Source organism: Nannospalax galili, unplaced genomic scaffold (assembly GCF_000622305.1).
Source record: "Nannospalax galili isolate Female #2095 unplaced genomic scaffold, S.galili_v1.0 scaffold1688, whole genome shotgun sequence".
Taxonomy (NCBI): domain Eukaryota; kingdom Metazoa; phylum Chordata; class Mammalia; order Rodentia; family Spalacidae; genus Nannospalax; species Nannospalax galili.
Genome location: NW_008358621.1, coordinates 1,065,485 through 1,087,412, shown reverse-complemented (window position 1 = coordinate 1,087,412; position 21,928 = coordinate 1,065,485). Strand labels below are relative to the sequence as shown.

Here is a 21,928-nt window from a genome sequence, read left to right as displayed (position 1 = left end):
TCTCTCTCTCTCTCTCTCTCTCCCCTCTCTCTCCTCTCTCCTCTCTCTCTCGAACAGTACACTCTATAGCCCAGACTGGTCTTGAACTCATGATCCACCTGCCTCAGCCAGCCAAGTGTTGGGATTAGAGCTGTACACCACCTCATGTGGCTGTCTCGTATACTCCAAATACCAGTGAATTAATACTGAATGCAAGTGTTATGCAAGTAATTCATGCTGTCTTAATTGGAGGCTGACAGGAAAAGCATGTTCGGTGTGGCTGATGGAGTTGTTGTTTTCCCCCTGAATTCTTTCCATTTGAAGTTGGTTGAATCCAAGAACATGGACCCACAGAGGGGTATGTGTGTATGGGTGTGTGTGTGTGTATATATATACATGTGTATTTCCTGTCCTGTCCCCTTCCTAGGGCCACCAGCAGGTTCTGGAGAGACAAACTCCCAGCAGTGAACACACCAGCACCCGGTTGTTGGCTTCCACATACTGCTCTCCATTAAAGGAACCTGGCTTCTGGGAGTGTAGCTGGTTCTAGACTGATTCTAGCACAGGGAAAGGATAAGGTAAGTCTAAATTTTTTTTTAATTTTTAATTTTTATTTTATGTGTATGCGTGTATTGCCTGCATGTAGGTAAGTGCATGTCATGCAATGCCCGCAGAGGTCAGAAGAGACTGTTGGATCCCCTGGAACTGGAATTACGGGTAGTTGTTAACTGCCATGTGGGTACTGGGATCCGAACCTGGGTCTTCTGCAAGAATAACCAGTGTTCTTAACCGCTGAGCACCCCCCTTTTTGTGACTAAAAGTCAGGAAGTCAGGAAATGGCATAAAGAATGATGGAGTGGAGTCAACAGGCCCAGGAGCCATGTAAAGTGGTAACCACTGGCCAAATCTGGGACAATTTGATCATTAAAAAAAAAAACAAAAACGCCGGGCGTGGAGGCGCACACCTTTAATCCCAGCATTTGGGAGGCAGAGGCAGGTGGATCTTTGTGAGTTTGAGGCCAGCCTGGTCTACATAGTGAGTTCTAGGACAGCTGGGGCTACAAGGAGACCCTGTCTCAAAAAAGACAAAAAACAAAAAACAAAAAAAACCATGATTGGGCAAGAGAGATGACTCAGCGGTTAAGAACACTGGCTGTTCTTGCAGAAGACCTGGTTTGAATCCCAGGTGCCCACATGGCAGCTAACAACTGTCTGTAACTCCAGTTCCAGGGGATTCAACAGTCTCTTCTGTACTCCATGGGCATTGCACAACACGGGTGCAGTTACCTACATGTAGGCAATACATACATACCCATAAAATAAAAATAATAAATAAAATATTTTTAATTAAAATTTAAAAAAATGATCAAAAGCCAGATGTGGTGCATCCTTGCAACCCCAGCACTCAAGAGGCCAAGGCAGGAAGAATTCAAGTTCATAGCTAGCCTGAGCTATATAGCAAGACTCTATCTCAAAAAACAAAAGAAAAGACCAAAAAAATCAAAAGAAAGGAAAACAAAAAACAGGCTGGGAGACGGCTCAGAGGTTAAGAGCACTTGCTGCTCTTGCAGAGGATTTGAGTCCCATTTCTAGCACCCATGTCAGGCAGCTCACAACTGCAGAGGATCTGATACCTGGCTTCTGTGGGCACCCGCACACACATGCACATACTCATATGTAGACAGATACACATAATTTAAAAATAAATTTTAAAGCTAAAAAAACAAACAAACAGAAACCACAGTACAACCGTGACAATCATAGCCTATTGGATACAGTAGGAAACCGCAGGTCTGTACTGAAGTAAATAAATCTGAGAAAGTGGGATGTGTGATGAGGGAGGGATTTTTTTTAATTTACACATGTGAGTGGATATGCACACACTTGTGCACACACCTTGAAGTATGGAGGTTTGAGGACAGCTTGTAGGAGTCACTTCTCTCTTTCCACCATGTGAGATTAAACTGAGGTTTCCAGGCTTGGCAGCAAGCACCTTTACCTGCTGAGACATCTCACTAGCCTGGGGATATTTACTTGCTTTCAAAGTGTTTCTTGTTTTTGTTGTTGTTGTTGTTGTTTTTAAAATTTGGTTTGTTTTTTGGTTTTGTTTCGAGACCTGGTCTCCCTGTAGCCCCAGCTGGCCTGGACTCACTATGTAGACAAGGCTGGCTTCGACCTCACAGAGATCTGCCTGCCTCTGCCTCCTGAGTGCTGGGATTAACAGCATGTGCCACCATGCCCTGTCCTTGAAGTGTTTCTTGAGAAAGAATAACTTGGAACTGGGGATGTAGTTCAGTAGGAGAATGCTTGCTTAGAATGCATGAGGCCCTGTGTTCAATCCCTAGCACTACCAAAACAAAAAGTTTTTTAAAAAGCTATATGCAGAGGGACTGGAGAGATGGCTGCTTTTGCAGAGGACCCACGTTCAATTCCCAGCACCCACATGGTGGCTAACAACCATCTGTAACTCCACTTCCAGGGGATGTGATGCCCTCTTCTGATCTCCTCAGGCATTGCACAACATGGGTGCACTTACATACATGCAAGGCAATATGCTAATACACGTAAAATAATAAGATAGAATATTAAAAATTATATGCAGAGCTCTTCCCCAGATCGCCGCCATCATGGACACAAGTCGCGTGCAGCCCATCAAGCTGGTCAGGGTGACCAAAGTGCGGGGCAGGACCAGTTCACAGGGACAGTGCATGCAGGTACAAGTAGAATTCATGGATGACACCAGCCGCTCCATCATCCGCAACATGGAAGGCCATGTGCGAGAGGGTGATGTGCTCACCCTGTTGGAGTCGGAAAGAGACGCTCGGAGGCTGCACTAAACATGCCTGCTGGATCCTGGATATCACCATTTGGCCCATGAGACGACCTGCCACTGTTAAATAAAGCATTTGTATTGTTAAAAAAAATTATATGCAAAGAGCAACTTTGCAGAGGAGAGAGAACACTGGCAGCTGCCTCCTTAAATAACCAAAGCTGATTCAGCATTGTGGGAGCAAACAGAACACAGGCAGCACCACCCGGGACCGCCCTGCCACATGGCGTAGCCTAAGTGTAGCCACAAGGAAATATCCACCAAATCCAAACTCTGCAAAAACACTGGCCCACAATGTTCCAGTGGCAAGACGCTATGGAACATCATCCTCCAAGCACAGCATAGCTAGTACCAGATTTATCAGAGCCCTTGAGGCTGCCCACAGTGGAGCACACAAGATACAACCTGGTGGTGGTCCTCCGTCAAAGGAGGAGGGTGGAACCAAAGCTTCTCACAGATTTGACAAGCACTCCACCAACCAAGTCACCCTTGTTTCTTTGTGTTGTTTTTAATATGCATGTCTGTCTGTCTGTACCTGTGCAGAGGCTCAAAGATGATGTGTGTCCTGTATCACTCCCTGCCTTGTTTCCATGAGACAGGGTTTCCCACTGAATGCGCAGCTGTCCACCTTTTAGTTAGGCTGGCTGGCCAGCCAGCAAACCCTAGGATCTGCAGGTCTCTGTCCCCTACCCTTGAGTGCTGGGGTTACAAACATGCGTGGCCATGCCCAGCCTTTATGTGGGTGCTGGGGACTTCATGTTTGCAAACAAGCAATCTTGTCCACTAAATTATCTCCTCAGCCCCTTGGTTTAAGACAGGATCTCACATAGCCAAGGCTGATGTGTAACACCTGTGCCCTCTTCCCAGCTGTGTGCAATTCTGCCTTGACTGTACATGGTCTCTCAATGTGCTCAAGGATGTAGAGGTAGAGAATAAACAAAGGAGGTATCTGTCTATGCAGCTTTCAGGAGTCCCATGCTGGGGCGAGATATTTCAGTGATGCAGCGGTTTGGGGTGACCCACACTCCTGTAACCCCCACCCATGCTCCTCTAGGAAACCCCCAATAAACTCATTGGTTTGGGTGAGTAGACTGTTGTTCATGTCTCCTAGGGAAAGAAGGCAGCAGAGGCAGTGAGGGGAAGTCAATAACCAACTCAAATCAAAGCACATGACAACATCATATCACTCAGGACGCTGGACTGGGTCTGCTGGAACTGAGGGAGCGTTGGCATAAGGTCTAGGGAGCAGATAGTGATAAAGAATTGATGCTGACTTCCTGACTGGATGGCTTACCTGTGGTTGGCTAAGGACATGGCCTTGTTTGTAGAAAGTGAAAACAAGATTATATGAGATGCTAGGGTACTAGGTCAGTAACTTTTTAAGATTTTTTTTGGGAAAAAAAAAACAGTCCTTAGTATTGTATGTGCAAATTTTCTCTAAGTTTGTGACTGCTTCCAAACTTTTAAGATATTATCAATATGAAACATGAACAGGGCTGGAGAAATGGTTCAGTCAATCAAGTGTCTGCCTCACAAGGATGAGGACCTGAGTTTGAGCTTCAGGCATGGAGGCGAGCACTTGTGAGCTCACTGCTGAGGAGGCAGAGCCCTGGGAGTCAGTGACCAGTGAGAGACCAGTCTCAAAAATCAAGGTGGTGGGGCATGGTGGTGCACACCTTTAAGCTATTTTATTATTTTTATTTTATGTGTATGAGTGTATTGCCTGTGCATAGGTAGGTGTACCCGTGTCATGCAATGTCAGCAGAAGTCAGAAGACAGTGTTGGATTCCCTGGAACTGGAGTTACAGGTGGCTGTTAGCCACCATGTAGATGCTTGGAATTGAATCCTGGTTCTCTACAAGAGCAGTCAGTGCTCTTAATCACTGAGCCATCTCTCCAACCTGGCCCACACCTTTAATCACAGCACTCAAGAGACAGAGACAGGTGTATCTCTGTGAGTTTGAGGCCAGCCTGGACTACATAGTGAGTTTGAGGCTAGCCAGAGCTACATAGTGAGACTCTGTCTCAAAAAACAAGCATAAAAATCAAGGTGGACAGTGTCTGAGGAATGATACCCAAGTTTGACTTCTAGCCTCCACACACATGTGCACGTGTGCTCCCCCCCACAACCATAAACAACAAAGAATTCCTAAGCTAAAGCCAAGTATGCTGGTATGCACCTGAACCCCCAGTGCTCTGGACATGGGGGGCAGGAGGGTGGAGAGTTGAGGCTAGCCTCCAGTCCCTCTCTCAAAATAAAACCCCAAATAACCTCACAAATGAGGTCATTTAGTGTAGTGCATAGCAAGTCTGGACATCGTGTGTGTTCCTCTAACGTGATTAGGAGTGACTGCTGCACTCACTGTGCTGTATCTGATCTTCCCTCTCTGCTGACCCCTGCCAGTTCCCTCCAAGTTCCAAGGGACCCTCCTCTAGGGAGTCCTCTGGGAAGATGTCATGAGTCTTGGTGATGGATTCCCCAGAATCCTCTCAACCCTGACCTCCAGCTTTATTTTAATTTGCCTTGCTTGTAGCTCAGGAAGCAAAGGAGAGGGTTGGACTGATGACACCCCCTTCCCCATCCCCACCCATACCTCCCAGGATCCTCTGGTCTGGGTGTACACCCCTTCCTGGGAGCAGGTGTCTTCTCAGAAATCACCACCCAAGGTCAAGTCCATTCCCATCAGTTCTGCCCCAGAATCATAGTGAATCTGGTTCATCAAGTCCATTCTCTGCATTGGCTGGGCGGTTCTCAGTCTGGTTCAGCGAAAGGGGCCCTTCCTTATCTTCTTCCTGCATTTCCAGGGAATGTGGTTTCAAAAGTATAAGCAGCATCATCGGAGGCATCCTTGGCAGGCAGGAGCTCAGGTGCCTCAGAACGATTGGCTCTCAGTCCTCACAGCCATTGATGGCAGCTGCAGTTCACATACTGCAACAAGACAACTACACTAGCACATGCATTCTACAGACGAACAAACAGGTGCAGAGAGCCACACACCCCACCTCAGCCCCTCACAGCCCCCTTCAGTCTATCACTCACTGCCAGATTTTAAAGGTCTGCTCTGTCAGTCATTCTCACAGCTGTTTCTAGTAACTGCAAGGTCCATGTCTTTTTAAAAGGTTTTTTTTTTTTCACTTGTTTACATTTAGTGTGTGTGCAGGTGCCACAATGTGGAGGTCAGAGACAACTTTTGGGAGTCGGTTCTCTCCTTCCACCCTGTGTGCCTTCACCCACTGAGCGATTTTGCAGGTCCAGTATCTCTCTCTCTCTCTCTCTCTCTCTCTCTCTCTCTCTCTCTCTCTCTCTCCTTCCTTTCTTCCTTCCTTCTTCCCTTTCCCTTTCCCTTCAAGACAGGGACTCACAAAGCCCAGGCTGAATCAGACTCAATATGTCAAGGATAAATTAGAAATTCGAATCCTCCCGTCCCTCTTTTTTAGCACCACCAAACCTGGTTTAATTCAGTGCCGAGAACCAAACCCAGGGCTTCCTGCATTCAAGGCAAGCGCTCTACCCACTGAGTTACAATCCAAGTGCCCCCCCTTGTCATTTTTTTGAGACAGGGTCAAGCACAGGAATTACAAGTGTGCACTGCATTTCACTTACTTCTTTACTTGTTTATTTATTTTGCTTTTTGAGATAAGGTCTAGCTAGGTAGCTCAGGATGGCCTTGAACTCACTAGTCTCCTGTATCGTGTCTTCATTTCCTGAGTGCTGGGATTTCAGGCGTATGTCTCTGTGCTTGACTATGAGGAGACTCTTTAAGAACACAGAAGTCAAGTTTGATGGTGTACACCTATAATCCCTACACTCAGCAAATAGAAACAGGAAGGCTCAAGGCCTTCTTCTGCTATGTAGAGTTCCAGGCCAGCCTGGACTACAAGAGACCCTGTCCAAAAAACAAAACAAGGTCTGGGGAGATGGCTCAGTGGGTAGCATGTGCTTTACAAGCACGAGGACCTGAGACTGGATCCCCAGCACCCACATAAAAAGCTGGGTGTGGCCCATGTGCACCTGTTACCCCAGGACTGTGGGGAACAGAACTAGGAGGATCGCTGAAGCTTGCTGGCCACCAGGCTAGCTCCAGGTCAGAGGGATGCCCTGTTGGTAGAGAATGATAGAGCAGGACACCTGATGTCTTCCTCTGGCCTCCACGCATGCATACGGTTACATGTATCTGAACACATACAAAAACAAAAGGAATAAAAAACGTTCACATACTACACAAAACTATTCAAACAGGTGAATGCAGCTAGGGCCCTGCCCAGGTTCTGGAGAAGCCTTGAGGTAAGCTCCCCAATTCCTGGTAAATCCCCCAGCTTGATAGAGCAACTTGACCTTGGTCCCTCAGCTCATGAGGGACCCTGTCTCCTGGGTGATCTTCCCCCTTCCCTGTCCCTTTCTCCTAGGTGTGCCTTGAAACTCTCTCAGTGACTGCGGCCTGGTGTGAGGCGCTCTGCCTGACTTTGGGTAAGGCTGGGGTTTAGACACTCCAGGCCTCTACTTGGCTTTAAATTCACCCCGGGAGCTGATGAGGCCCACAGTTTCTGGACGAAGTGCCCCAGAGGCAGATCCAGCAGAAGTGGGGCAGGGCCTCCAGGTGAAGCCATATGGCCACCTGTTTGGGAGTGACATCTCCTGGGACAGTCTTCCTGCCCCCCCTCCTCAGCTCTGTGGTGGCTCCCTGCCAGCCTGGGCCTGGCACAATGGGCAGAGGTTTGTGGTAACTCCTGCAGGCCAGGTGGCCTCACTCCTTAGGTATGCAATTAGCAGCCTTAGAACAATGCCCAGGTTTTAATGGCTAGCCTCTGAGCCCAGTAATTTGTTGTCTCTTTCACTGCAGCAACAGGCTGGGGCTTGGAAGGAAAGGCACTCTTCCCTGCCCTCTGGCTTTCCCAAACACCTGCTGGGGGTGTGGGAGCCCAATGAGCGCCCAGTGGTATCTGGTCTCATCCTAGGGAAGTAGCTCTGCTGGTGAGAGACCCAGGAAGGGCTGGGGACATAGCAATATTTAAGGTAGACGACATCCCTCCAGTGTGTGGGACTCAGCCTACTGGAGACCAATAAGTAGAGAAGCCATTGCCCCTAGAGTGACAATGGTGATGAATAAGAAGGGTTACACTTGCTGTTCTTGCAGAGGACCCAGGTTCGATTCCCAGTATGTACATGGCAGCTAACAACTGTCCATAACAACCTGTATGCTACGTACATGGTAGCTAACAACCTCTAGCTCCAGGGGATCTGACACCCTCTTCTGGCCTCTGTAGGCTTTGCACAACACGGGTGCATATACACACATGTAAGCAATACAGTCATACACATAAAATAAAAACAATACATAAAATAGTTTAAAAAGAAGGGTTCTAGCTCAGTCACTGGGAATACGGGGCAGAGCTGCCCTCCTGGGCACAGGGGTCTCCATGGAGCCCTGCAGAGTGAGTAGAGGTGGGGTGGGGCAGAGAGAGTTTCTAGGGGGCAGGGACAGTATGCAAAACCCTAGGCTATGGGTGTAAATTTACTCATCTAAAGAGTGATACATGGGGGCTGGAGAGACGGCTCAGTGGTTAAGAACACTGGTTGTTCTTGCAGAAGACTTGGATTTGAATCCCAGCACCCACATGGCAGCTAACAACTGTCCATAACTTCAATCCCAGGGGATCTGACAGCCTCTTCTGACCTCTGCAGGCATTGCATGACACCGGTGCACTTACCTACACGCAGGCAATACACACATACACATAAAATAAATAAAGAATTTTAAAAAGTGATACATGGCAGGGTAAATTTCTGGGTGCGGCCGCCATTCTGTCTCCCCTCTTACTTGAAGCTTCTTGTAACATGGCCTCAGTGTCCCTCTCATTCAATACTGAGGCCTGTGTCCTCTGCCCTTGAACCTGGCTGGAGCTTTATGTATAAGGCACGATTCTCATGTAGGGTACAGCTTGCCCTGTGGCCTCCAAGCTTAGGTGTTGTACAGGACTGTCCTCTGAGCTAGACAGCTGCCATCTTCCTGAGTTCAGCTGTGCCTACTAGCAAAAGATCATCAACAGCTCAGCTTGCTAATCATTGACTTCTGGCATAGAAGGAGTAACAGGGAGAGTCTTGGGACCCTCACCTGAGCATCTAGTCCTCTCAACACATTGTGGAAAATTGGGGCTTAATTGCACATGGCCTTGAGGAAGGGACAGAGTATATAGACCAGAGGCTGAGGGTGGAGTGCTCAGCTGTGGGGACGGTACCAACCTGGACGAAGACTTTCTAGTGTGACCTTGTTGGTTTGTAGTTGGGAGGAGAAGTGGACATTGCTTACACCCCCACCCCCACCCCCACCGCAGGGAAGGAGCTTTAACATTGGACAATAAAAGCATTCTCTTTTTATTTTTTACTTTTTTTTTTTTTTTTGTAATGGGAATTTAACAGGTCCTCATGTATCCTAGGCGAGTACTCAACTACAGAGCTATAACCCAGGGCTTTTTTTTTTTTTTTTTTTTGGTCTTTTTGAGACAGGGTCTCCCTGTAGCCCCAGCTGTCCTGGAACTCACTATGTAGACCTGGCCTCTGCCCCACAGGTCTGAGTTCAAATCTGCCTCCTGGAAGCACCCCTGCTGGATGAACCCATCTCTCCCATTCAGCCCTTCAAAGAACAGATCTGGTGACCATGCTGTGGGCCTGCTGGCAGGATGAGGGACGGTGGAGGGCTCTACATGGCGCTACGCAGACCCGGGTGCAGCTTCAGCTCCTCTTTAGCAGCTGAGTGGCTTCAGCTGGGCTGTAACTTCCTGGAGCTTGTGTTATCTCAGTCCTGTGCATCCTCATGTCACAGCCAGAGTCTTTAACATGAAACAGGCTCAGTAGACATTCAGACAGCCGAGCTTCCCCTTTGACCTGCACAACTGCCTCTCCTGGGTATGGTGATCATCAGGGATGAAGGACATGGAGCTTTGCATGGTACCCGCCAGAGCCACCTGTTATGTCTGCACCATGGTCACTTTGAAACAATTCAGCCTTGGTCTAAACTGCTCCAGGGAGTCAGGCAGCAACAATGTGTGTGTGTATGTGGGGGGTGGCACTGGAAAGGGATTGTCCTTTGCATCAAAGGTGGCTCTGTTGGTGGCTGTCACTCCCTCGCCCACAGCAAGGATGGCTGACTCCCCACTCCCACTGTTGTCTGATCGTTTGAGGTCACAGTCACCTGCTTGAGGGGGTGATGATCACAGATTCTTCTCTTCTTCATGGATGGACCCTCTGTTGCCACTTGGATATTGGATTCCCTGGGTGTGACCTGGTCAATTCAACCAAAGAGGAACTGTGCCAGGAACTACACAGAGTGGTCATATGTTGGTGACCACAGAGTGGTCCCTGCAGGTGACTCTCCCTGCCAGAGAGGGAGGGGACGTGGTGCTCAGGGGGCCCTGTTGTAGTCACTTCCTCCTAATGGACACCCCCTCCTGCCTTAGGGGGGGACCCTAAGGAAGGGCGGGGGACTCAGGAAGTAGGACACATACAAGGCCCAGGAAGCTCCTGAAATCACAGGCTTCACCAGGCCCCTCCCAAGGTTCCTTGAGCAGTGACAGGGCTGGGGAGAGCGGACTCCCTGGAAGAGCTGCCTGTATGCTGTTCAGGGAACTCCAGGGAGGTGGCTGCCAGGGTCATCACCCACACTGAGGTGGGCTTTGTGATGAGCTGTCTTTGAATCACCCATACTCCTGTGAGTAACCCCCAAAACTCACTGGGTCATTAAGCTAGACTTTGTTCTAGCTTACCAAGCTCCAGAGGGGTTTGATCACCCAACCACACAGCCAGAAGGTGGCAGACATGCAGAACCAGGGCCTCCTTGGAGCACCAGGACCCCTATTCCAATTTCCTCAGCCCCGACGCTTAGACTCAAGAAGTGGCCTAAAAATTCTTGGTTTTTAGTACAGCTGAATTTAGCTGTGTCTGAAACTTGTGTTGTTTTTTGGACTTTTCAACTAAAAAATAAGTCTTTTTATTGTCCAGTCATTTTGAGTCAGATGTGCATGTGTGCTTGTGCATGTGGAGGTCAGAGGTCAATCTGCGGTGTCATTGCTCAGGTGCTCCCACCTTGTTTTTGAGGCAGTGTCTCTCTCTGGGACCCCAAGCTTGCCAATTAGGCTTGAGTGAGCCCCAAAGAGCTGCCTGTCTCCACCTCCCCAGAGCTGGGATTATAAGCATGCGCCATTGATGACCCTCATGTGGGTACTGCAGATTGGACACAGGTCCTCAGGCCTGCATGGCAAGTGCTTGTAGATGGTGCCTCTCCAGACCCTTTGAGTCAAATCTGTGTCTCACTGTGGGCAAAGCATTCTGCTAACATGGGACTCTGCTCAGATGTCCTGGCCATGCAATGACTACCGGTGTACCCAGGTTCAGGGGCCTGTGAGCCCTTGCCTTTCCCACTGAGGCCACCCTCTCAGCCACCCACTGCCCAGAACCAGCAGCCCCAGGCTCTCCAGACCCTGAATCACACACCTGCAGAGGCTTCCGCATTGAGCTATGAGGAAGAACTGCTCATTTGAATTCCCTACTCAGCCTCCACTGGGGATGGCACAGGGAAGCTGCCTCCTCCAGGGTTGTGACCCAAAGGTGCCCCAGGCTCCGGGAGGTCACCCAGGGGCTCTTCCCACACCCTTTCACCTCAGTGGAGGGCAGCAATGGCCACAGTTTATTTAATGCTTTCTGTGTGCCAAATGGAGCCCAGTACTTCAGGAAATTCTCATCCCAATTCTCCCAGCCACCTCAGGCTGGCAGTCGGAACCTGGCTTTCCCCTGGGGACAGGGACTTGGGAGCCAGGTGGCCTGGGTTTGAATCCCAGCTCTGTCACATAATAGCTTTGTGACCTGGGCGAGTCACTTAAACTTCTTTGTGCCTCAATCTACGTCCCCTGTACTTTGGGACGCTAAATGATAAACTCATGAGTCGGGAGTTAGTAGACACACCTGGTGTGGATTGTATTAGCATGCTAGATAGCTTTAGTGTCAACTTGATACACCTGGGTTGAGGGAGCCTCAGTTGGGGAATTGCCTCTATTGGACTGGCCTGTGGCCATGTCTGAGGGGCATCTTCTTGATGAGTGAAGTGGGAGGGCCCAGCCCACTGTGGGTGGTGCCACCTCTGGGCAGGTGGGCCTGTGTTGCATAAGAAAGAAGGCTGAGCAGGGGCCAGGGGAGCAAGCCAGTAAGCAGTGTTCCTCCATGGCCTGTGCTCCAGATTCCTGCCCTGAGTTCCTACCTTGGGCTCCCTGATGAACTGTGACCTGGGATATGTAAGCTAAATAAACCCTTTCCTCCCCAAGTTGGTAGTGGTCAGAGTGTTTTGTCACAGCAATGAAGAGATAAACTAAGACAATTAGCTATTGTTGTTCCCAATTTACAGGTGGAAAAACTGAGACTTGAAGATGAATAACCTGCCAGGGACATACAGCTGAATGAATCAGGCATACTGGATTCCATTTTGTTATTATCTGGGGTGACTCCATACACACGCTACCTGAGTGTTTTCTGCAATAGGGATTGGCAGGGGTCCTGGGTCAGGCTCCAACAAGAGTCAGATGTATGAAGTTCCAGTCTGGCCTTGGGACCTAGTCACAAAATGCAGGGGACCCTCTGTTGTCTCCATCTGCTTGCCCAGTGGGGTAGCTGCCAGCCCCACACAGCCACCCAGCTGTTGAGATGTCACAAGTCTAAGTCTAAGTGTATGACATACACATTAGAATTGGGAGACTTTGTATGAAAAGGAATGTAAGTCTTAGAAATGTCTTTGTTGGGGCTGGAGAGGTGGGTGGGCACTGCTCTTGCAGAGGACCTGGGTTTGGTTCCCAGAACCCACATGGTGGCTAACAACCCTCTGTAACTCCAGTTCCAGAGGATCCAATACCTTCTTCTGACCTCTTTGGGCATTGCACAACACACATGCACTTACATGCAGGCAATATACTCATACACATAAAATTAAAAAAAAAAAAGAAATGTCTTTGTCTTGGCTGCAGGTAAAATTTGACAATGTTTGGCTATGTAGGTTAAATAAGAAGCTGTATGAAGATTAAGTACAGTCATTTAGTTTGCGTGTGAGTGCAGGTATGTGTGTACATGTGTGTGCATGTGGGTGGAGGCTAGAGGAATGTCTTGGCTGCCGTTCTGTAGGCACCATGTACCTTGTTTTTTGAGGCAGGGTCTCTCACTGGCCTGAGGCTAACCAATTCAGCTAGGCTGACTAGCCATGGAGCCCCAGGTATCTGCCTGTCTCTACCTCCCCAGAGGTAGAGGGTTACAAGTGTGCTCTGCCCCACCTGGCTTTTACATGGGTCCTTATGCTTATGTGCCAAATATGTTACCAACTGAGCTATCTCTTCAACCTATTGTTTTAGTTTTTTGAAACAAAGTTTGATATATAGTTCAGGCTGGCTTCAAACTCATAAGTGTGCATCCCCCAACCTTGCTTATTTTTTATTTAAATTTATTTTTATTTATGTGTATGAGTGTATTGCCTGTATGTAGGTAAGTGCACCTGGGTCATACAATGCCTGAGGAGGCCAGAAGAGGGCATCAGATCCCCTGGAACTGGAATTATAGAGGGTTGTTAGCTGCCATGTTGGTGCTGGGAACTGAACTCAGGTCCTGTGCAAGAGCAGCCAGTGCTCTTAACTGTTGAGCCATCTTTCCAGTGCCTCATTTTTACTTGGTTATGACTCTGGGATATATATGGCTCCCATTCTGTGTCTGTTAGATGGGCCAATCCAGGCCCTGGGTGGTGCCATAGAGTGGCCTTGTGAGTACTCTGTGGGCCCCTCTGAGGGACGTCTGCTGCTGTAACAGGCAGCAGGAACCTGACAGTGTGAAATGTCCCAGGGTCCCCAGGCCACTGTGGCTCTGTCCTGCTGCTGGCCATCCTGCCCAAGCTCTTCCTTACCTCCTCATTCAGCACCTACCATAGCCCTCTCTGCCCAGCCTCCACGGAGACCACGTGTCCAGCTCCCCCGTCTTCTTGAAGGAAGCACCTGCCAAACATTTGTGTCCTGTAGGGAAGCCCATTCCTGGTCTGGGGACCTGGTCCAGGCTCCCACATCTCTGTGGCTCCACACATTCCACACGCCCACTCTCACACAGGCCTTCCTAGTGTCTAAAAAGTCTGTCACTACTGCACTGGCTACCTGTGTGCTTGGCTGGCTCCTGAAGGTTTTCTCAGGAACTGGCTGGGCATGGAGCTTGTGTATAAACAATATGGAACCTTCTGGATGGAGCAAATTCTTAGCACACCCTACACTTTCCAGTTCACAGGTGCTTTCATACCTATGGTGAAGAACTAACGAGGACAGCCGTGGCCTGTCCCAGTGGCTGGGGCTTCAGTCCTCCAAGCCTATCTAGAACTGTCTAGAAGCTGCCTCCCCAGCATTTCCAGGGCAGATCCTGGAGACACTGTTGCTGAGTGTCCCAAGGGAGCTCTGGCTCTGATGCCTTTCCTGGTCTCCACCCTCCAGTGCCTGGGTGGGGACAGGGAGGCTGGGTCTCTCTTCTCTGGGAATTCCCTTAGGCTACCGTGGGAGTCAGAGGGCAGCTCTTTGGTGCCTTCAGATAGTGTCCAGCTTTGATGACTGTTTGTCTCCTCAGAGGTGAGATAGCCAATGGGCTAACTCACCTATTGCCTGGGTCTCTAGGTTTGCTGACTGACTGTTGGACTGTCATGGTGAACAGTAAATGAAAAAATGAATAGGATGGGGCATAGGCAATGCTCATGTGACAGTATTTAACTCAGTGTTCCTGGGCAGTTCCAAAGCCTCTCACATCTACCTTCTCTGAGTCCTCAAGTCCCTGTGCAGATCGCATAGACTTGTGAGGTGTGGCTGGTTCCTCGGCCTTGTAAATGCACCCAGAGCCCAGAGGAGCCTCAAAACCCTCAGAGAAGGGCTTTAGTCTGGCCTTCGGGGTTGCTATGTGCTGGGACCCCAAGGACAAAGTGGCAGGTAGCCTCCTACCTCGGTGGACTCTCTCCTCGCCCCACTGCAGAGAATACATGGAAAGAGCTGGTAGGACATGCATGGAAATCAAAGCACGGTAGTCTTGGGAAAGAGGATGGGGTCACCTGTGACTGCTTCCCTCTTTCCCAAGGTCCAGACACAACCCTGACAACAAAACAAGGATGATGCCTTTCAGAATCCTGCACAAAACCTCACCTGGTGGTCCCCAGGAGGCCTGGCTGACCCTCAGGCTCCATTTCCCTTCCCTGCACAGTCACTAAACTGGGCAGTCTGTTGCACTTCCTGGCTGATCTGAGCAGCTCCAGGGGCCTGAGCTTGGGGTTGATGGCAGCGTGGAGCCCATGTTGGGAATATGCCCCAAATAACCACAGGGATTACCCAGTAAGATGTGTCACTATCTGATTGTTGTCAAGGGGGCTGTATGTACCCTGAGAGGCAGACAGCCAGGCCTGGAAAAGGGTAGAAGTCACCTGCCCACCTTCCAGCCTGTGCACCTCTTACCACTAACAAAGTGAGTTCAGGCTTGTGTGTCTGCTGGGCCTCAAGATCATTTTCTATGTGCCCAATTCAGTCGTCACCCAAGTCTAATGTCTGCCCATAGATTCATGGTAATGACCGAGTGTGACCACAGCCACTTCTGCCAGAGCCCTCCTGGCCAATTTTCCAATGTCTTCACCTCCTCAGAGTGTTCCTGTCTCAGAAAGATTCAACACCTTCTCCACTGCACCAGGCCCCAAACAAGGAGCAGAGGCCAAATATTAAATCCAAGGTTCCAGCTCCAAGAGATGCATCATGGGATTGGGAATCAAGACAACAGCTGGTACCTCAGGTGAGTGCCTAGCACGCCTTTAAGGAATGAAGATCAGATGTGGGCAGGAAAGCAGGTAGTATGCAGGCGGAGAGTCTCAGAGCACCTGAAAATTTGGTGGAGGGAGGAAAGAAAGGGAAGCCTGGAACAGGGGTCACCACAGCTGCATCCGAGAGGCATAGGTGGTCCCACCCGCCTCAGGGCACTAAAATCATCCTACTCCCTTTCTTTTCTTTAAATTAAAAGAAGTTCGCTTTCTTTCTTTCTTTTTCTTTCTTGCGTGTGTGTGTGTGTGTGTGTGTGTGTGTGTGTGTGTGTGTGTGTGTGTGTGTGTATGTATGCCATGGCACATGTTTTGAGGTCAGAGAACAGTTTAGAAGTTAGTTTTCTCCTACCATGTGGCATCCCGAGCATTGAACTCAGGCCATCAGCCTTGGTGGCATATGCCTCTACCTACTGAGCCATTTTCTTGGTCCCCTTGTCCCTCCCTGAGGTCTCTAACTCCACCCATGACTAACCACTGCATCAGGTCACCAGGTTGGGGCAAGGTCAGGGGCCGTAGAAGTGGGACTGAAGTCAGATTTAGAGATTATATGCAGGCCTCAATTATCCTGACTTTATTTTATCTCTCTATCTGGCCCAGGTTTTGTTGCCCGGGAGTTACTGTATTATCCAAACACAACTGTTGGCAGGAGCGCTCTAGAGAAACGGGCCCCCTTGGAGCATCCACCCTGCCTGTCCCAGCCCAGGGCTTCCTCCTAGCTACTAGGTCAAGGGAGAGCAGCCAGCTCATCACCCCCGGGTGGGAGGGACCAGACCCTCAGGGAGATTCCATGTGGATGGCCTGCCATCCTCCCAGAGGGGGTTGGCTGGCTTTTTAAGGAATCAGTAAGTAGAAACTGAGTTCCCCTAAGGTGTGGAGGACCGTTCTGTGGGAAAGCTATGCTGAGCTCTTGGGAAGGGTCTAGATGTTGGGTGATGGGATGAGAACTGGGGTAGGGAAAAGAAGGACGAGGCCTGGGAGGCAGCTCATGGCTCCTGGTGCCCTTACCTGGGCTTTGAATACTCCCATGTTAAGCCTATGTTGGACTCAAGCTAGGCAGATTTGGGGTTGGTGAGGCCATCCAGGAGTCCTGATTTGAGGGTTGTCCCGGGGGTGGGAGGCATCCCATCCAGATCAGGTAGCAGGAACTCAAGTCCCAGGGCACGACCAGGTTAGGCTGGCCTCTGGTGGCAATGGAGGCACTGGGCCTAAGGCAGGGGCTTGTCAGGAAGGCTTGACAACACAACCCTCACTGTCATCAGTAGGTCCTGTGAAGGTGAACATGTAGCCCCTTGCCCAGAAGCCCTGAGGATCTCTGGTTGGCAAATACAGAGCATTAAACCAAACTTGACCCTCTGAATTGTTTGTGACTGCGTGGTCACATACCTGTGCAGCCGGCTATGTCAGCTTGCTTGCTAGGGACTGGCAGTGACAGTGTGCCAGAACAAAGCTCCACAATTGGGTGACTTAACAAAACACAGAATTATGGCCTTAGGCTTGAGCAGGATCCGGGTCTTGGTAGGTTGGTGCCATCAGATGCCCCAAGGGACCCAGCTTGGGCTTCTTTTCTGGCTTCTGGCTGTTTGGGGCAGTCCCACACCTCAGTGTCGCACAGCCTGATGGGTGCTCTTTGCTCTGAGAGTGCTGAGTCTGGATTTCCTTTTCAGTAGGACCAAGTTGACAGATCATGAGTTAGGGTCACCCCAATGACCTTAAAAAAAAAAAAAAAAGACAGGGTCTTGTAGCTCAGGCTGACCTCAATCAAACTCACTGTGTAGTTGAGGATGACCTTGAACTTCTGACCCTCCTGCCTCCACCTCCTGAGTGCTGGGATGACAGGCATGCACTGCCACACTTGATTTATTTGATGCTGAGGATGGAACCCAGGGCTTCATGCATGTTAGGTAAGCACTCTACCAACTGAGCCACATGCCCAGCCCTTTGACCTCCTTTTAGCCTGATCCCTCTGTAGACTCCACCCCCACCTCGGGCTACTCTGGGGGTCTGGGGATTGGAACTCCATCAGCCTTTCTTACATAGACACATCCCTCACATGGGCCTTGAGGATGGGCTTCTTTTTCTTTGGCTCAGCACTATGGCTGTTAACAGACACCTGCTCTACCCTGGCTCCCTGGGAACTGTCTGGCAGAGTGAACTCTCAGGACTTGACAGTGGGCAGACTTTGTACTGCTTTGGGGACTGGAGGTCCCCAAGGTGGCTTAGAAAGCAGACTGACTCACTCCCAACTGGGTGATGACCAGCCGCCACCAATGGCCACAATTCTGTTGCTCCTTCTCATCCCTCTTCATCCTCTCCAGGGGCCTGTGTGGGGGTCCTATATGGGGATCCTGTGTGTGGGTCCTGGGGAGGGGGTCCTGCCAACTCCTGAGAATGACAACCATCCCCGAGGGGGCTGTGGTGCCCACACTCTCCTTTCTGGCATTGCCCCTCATTCAAGGCAGTCACAGCTCAGGCTCTGCTCTGCTTTGCCTCGCAAGCTTTCAGGTCCCTGTCAGCCACCTTGTGGCTCTTCTGTGGCCTGGGGAAGTTCGGAGTTATGCGAGCATGCGGTAAGCTAGAGCTCTGCAGGCTTGAAGAAGAGCTACCATCTTGTCCCCATCCAGTTCCAGGATCTTGGAGGACGGCACAGCTCAAATCCTCCTGGAGGTATCAGGGCCTCAGCATTATCCCAGTTCCCAACAGAGATAGGCAGGGCCTGATGGGCAGGGGCGGAGCAGGGTCCTGGGCACAGCACTGTGGCACGGGGGTAGGCTGAGTCCTGAACACAGAGCTGTGGGAAGGGGTGGCCTGGGTTCTGGGCACAGCGCTGTGGGAGGGGTGGGCTGAATCCCGAACACAGAGCTGTGGGGAGGGGCAGACTGAGTCCTGGCACTCTACCTGGCACACACCTGGGGCTCTTGTGTTTTGGCTTGGCCGGGGACGGTGTCAGCTCATTCTTTCCGAATGAGCATTAATTGTCTCCAAGGAGCAGGGCCAGCTCCAGGCTCTGGCCCTCTCCCTCCCGTGGCTGTGTATTTTTCCTCTTTATAAGTGATGCTCAGGAGAGCCAGGTGAGAGGATGATGGCTTCCCTTCTAAGGGCAAGGCGTTGCCCTACCCTGACTCACCCGCCTCGCTCTTTGGCCCCCAAGCATGCACCTTGCTTGTTAAGAGTCCTAGGGTGCCACCCCTCCTGGAAGGGTGGACCCCTGCCCCCCACCCTTCATGTTTGGGAGGCTGACTCAATAGTGAGATCACCCTTGGCTTGGGTCTCAGACAAGCACCTTCTTGCCTGGCTTGTTGGGTTCCCGCTGGCAGCTCCACCTGGGCTGGTATGTGGGCTGGAACCCTGGACAGGTCAGTGAGCGGAGGCAGGTACCTGCCTGTCTGCTGGCCTGGTTTCTTTCCTTGAGGTCTTTATCCCATCCCTGGGGGCTGAGGGCTAAATTTGAGCTGAACTCTGTGTGGGTACCAGTAAATAAGATGAAGGAGACCCAGTTCTGCTGGGCCAGGAGGAGTGCATAGGGATTCCCAAGCACCGAACGCTTTCCAAATCACACTGTGCTCAGGGGAGGGAGCCCTTCCACTGCTGAGAGTCTGGGTGGGCTCTTAGAAAGGGGATGCTTGAATGAGTCTTGAATGGTATATTAGAAGGCAACAAAGATAGAAAGGGGGCCGGTCAATCACAGGGAACAGCATATGCAAAGGCCTGGAGACACAGTCAGGGAGCAAGAGAGGGAGATTGAGTAGGGAGCAGGGCTGAACAGTGGAGGCCCTATGCTACACACCTGGGCTCAGACCAGGACACTGGAGCCACAGGAGGGTTTGAAGCTGAGAGTGGCTTGGCTGGGCTACATTTTTAAGGCAGTAATGTTTGCAGCAGGCTGGGGAGACTGGATGAATGGGAGAAGGCAGATGGCAGGAAGCCCACATGGAAGCTATCACAGTGGTCCAGGGGAGGCAGGGAAAGGATCTGGACCAGGGAGCGGCAGGAACCAAGAGGAGAGGACGACTTCAGCAAGCCCAGAGCCACAACCACAGAAAGGACAGGCACCTTTCTTGACCGATGGTGGCTTTGTCCCGTGTCTGGCCCCAATGCCCCTTCTCCATCATGTCCCTGACAGATTGGCTCACCCACTATGTGTCACCCCAAAGTTTGGTCAGGCTGCACGGAGGAGGACCAAAGAGACCTCATTCCTCAGCTTCTACTGTGTGGGCTCCAGCTCTGACCCAGGACCACAAAACCTTCACTGCACCCCAGCCCATAAGAAAGGGGCCAATGCTGGGTCTAGGGCTCCCCACTTCCCACAGTGAACCTTGACCAAGGTACCTGGCTTCTGTGCATTTGACTCTTCCCCATTAGGCTGGGGAAAGACCCATGTAAAGTCGGGGCAGCCGTGGAGACACAGTGGTGTGCTATAGTGGAGGTTGGAGCCCTGCCTCCCTGTGTGTCAATCACCTGGGTACCTCAGGATGTATGCAGAAAGCTCCTGAACTCAGGTTTGGTTGTAGGGCTCCACTTTCACTGCCTTTGGATGTCTGAGCCATAATGGCCTTTACACTGCACCAGCATCCATGTGACAGGTCGAAGAGCAGCTCTGGGACTAAGGGGCTGCTTTCCCTCCCCCACTGGGCCCTGATCATGTGGATTCTCTTCCTCTGGATCACCCCTGAGACCCCTTTGGAGTCAAGGCAGGCTCTGGTCTCTGCCATTCAGCATGGGCTGCACCTCCAGCCCTCGCCGCAGAGACAGATGAAAATATGTAGGAAAGGCCCCTCTCGGAAAGTCTCTGTGCCCGCTGTAGGAGCAGCACCCGTGGGAGCCGCACCATGGACTCAGCTCACCTGGTGCTGAACATCAGTTCTCGTGTTGGTCCCTCTGAATAAACTGAGCAAGGATGTGGCCCAAGAGACATTAGGCTGCTGGTGGCACCAGCTGTCTGCAGATGGGGTGTTCATACCCGGACTTAGAACAGGAGCCCAAGTGTGGTTGGATGGAGACAGTGGGGAGAGAGAATCTTGGCTGGCCCAGAGAGGGTCTGGAGAGAAGCCCACCGGTGTGGACCATGGGCATTCTAGAGGGAAGTGGCCCTGGTCTTCTTTGTACCTTCTTGGTTGCCTAGCTCAGGGTTGGCATGTGGGGACCCTGGGCCACCACAACTTGGTTGAGAATGGTTTTGACCCTCTTCCTCCCTCTCTCCCTCCCTTTTTTTCTTGAGATAGGATCTCATGTAGCCCAGGCTGGCCTCAAACTCATATCAAGGTTGGACTTGAACTTCTGATTTTCCTGTATCCACCTCCCCAGTGTATCACAGCACACAATTTATGCAGCTGGGGATGGACCCGGGGCTTTGTGCATGTCAGGCAAGCACTCTACCGACTGAGTTACATCCCAGCCTCCCTCTCCCTCTCCCCCCTCCCCCTCTCCCTTCCCTTTTTTTCCTTTTAGAGAGGATTAAACCCAGGGTCTTGGGCATACTGGAAAGGGCTCTACTATTGAGCTACAGTACTAGCCTGGCTTTCATTTTTTTTTTTTTCTTGAGATCTGGTCTCCCTTATAGCCCCAGTTGGCCTGGAACTCAATATGTAGACCAGGTTGGCCTCAATCTCACAGAGATCTGCCTGTCTCTGCCTCCCAAGGACTGGGATTAAAGGCATGTGCTACCATGCCTAGCAGCTTTTACATTTAAAAATTTTATATGTGTATTGCTTGCTTGTAGCTAAGTGCATCCATGTCGTGCAATGCCCTCAGAGGACAGAAGAGGCTGTCGGATCCCCTGGAACTGGAGTTGCTAGCTGCCATATGGGTGCTGGGATTTGAATCTGGGTCTTCTGCAAGAACAATAAGTATTCTTAACCACTGAGCCATCTCTCCAGCCCCAGCTTTTACATTTTAAAGGGTTATAAAGACATTAAACAAACAAGCTGACTGATGAATTAACATCAAGAGAAGAATAAGCAAAGCAAGGCAATGATGCACAGACCCAGAACCTTCCCAGGAGAGCTGCCAGCCCTCAGTCTAAAAAGTTAACATGGTATGTACTGCCTTGATAATCACAATAGCAAAGCACATCCTTTTTGGAAAGCAGTAAATTTCTCTGTAGCAAGTAGAGCTCCGGAAGAATTTCTATCAATAACACCCTTACAGAGGCTGGGGATGGGCTCACTTGGTAGAGTGCTTACCTAGCACCCACCAGGCCCTAGGGTCAATCCCCAGCAGAGAGCAAACAAAAAATCAAAAACTCACCCATGCCTATGGGATGAGCACTGCGAGAGAC

General features: G+C 50.6%; 1 pseudogene; it reads left to right on the top strand.

Annotated features, from left to right (window-relative positions):
• LOC108490137 overlaps window positions 1-15,615 on the top strand; it is a 21,954-nt pseudogene extending 6,339 nt beyond the window's left edge.
• Window positions 15,616-21,928: the final 6,313 nt, after the last annotated feature.